Source organism: Perkinsus marinus (genome assembly GCF_000006405.1).
Source record: "Perkinsus marinus ATCC 50983 genomic scaffold scf_1104296968756, whole genome shotgun sequence".
Taxonomy (NCBI): Eukaryota; Perkinsozoa; order Perkinsida; family Perkinsidae; genus Perkinsus; species Perkinsus marinus.
The window spans coordinates 1-950 of NW_003203039.1; the positions used below are offsets into that span (position 1 = coordinate 1).

Genomic DNA, 950 nt, shown 5'->3' on the forward strand with positions numbered 1-950 from the left:
GGGGTGAGATTTGTGTGATTTGGGTGTCGTGTCGCGGCCTGACCGGTGATCAGCTGTCCATCCCAAGGTGCCACCAAGGTCGGGTGGGAAGGCGGAAGTCATCACATCCGATCATCTGAAGGCGCGGGTACTGGCCAAGGCTGGGAACAGAGCAGGCAATACCGCACGATGGGACCAGTGAGGGTGGAGAGCGGCTGAGAGGTCGGTAGCCAACACAACAACAACGAGATGCAAAACACACAGATCGCTTTTGACACCCCGCGGAGTCTGCAGGAACTACTGTGGGACTCGGCTTTTGAACAATGTTAGTACGGAAATAGTTTCTCTAATTGCATTTCGTGGTTCTATAGTGTAGTGGTTAGCACTCTGGACTTTGAATCCAGCGACTCGAGTTCGAATCTCGATAGAACCTATTTCAGCCTGTCTATGAGACTGTCGACACACTGCGTTCAGTCTCTAAGGGACACTTCTCTAAGCACCACACAACTGTTACCACTCCCCGGTCAAACGCCCGAGAAATATACCTGATGTCAGTATGTTGATTGGTTCTGTACGAGCTGGGTGAGTTGCGATCGCCTGTAACCCATGCGGGGGTGAGATTTGTGTGAATTGGGTGTCTTGTCGCGGCCTGACCGGTGATCAGCTGTCCATCCCAAGGTGCCACTAAGGTCGGGTGGGAAGGCGGAAGTCATCACATCGGATCATCTGAAGGCGCGGGTACTGGCCAAGGCTGGGAACAGAGCGGGCAATACCGCACGATGGGACCAGTGAGGGTGGAGAGCGGCTGAGAGGTCGGTAGCCAACACAACAACAACGAGATGCAAAACACACAGATCGCTTTTGACACCCCGCGGAGTCTGCAGGAACTACTGTGGGACTCGGCTTTTGAACAATGTTAGTACGGAAATAGTTTCTCTAATTGCATTTCGTGGTTCTATAGTGTAGTGGTT

The 950-nt window shown here is 52.7% G+C and overlaps 1 non-coding gene across 1 annotated transcript; it reads left to right on the forward strand.

The window, feature by feature from the left end:
* The first annotated feature begins 340 nt into the window (after nucleotides 1–340).
* Pmar_PMAR025926 lies at nucleotides 341–412 on the forward strand. Its single transcript has one exon. It is a non-coding gene; the product is annotated as a tRNA-Gln (tRNA).
* The last annotated feature ends 538 nt before the right edge of the window (nucleotides 413–950 follow it).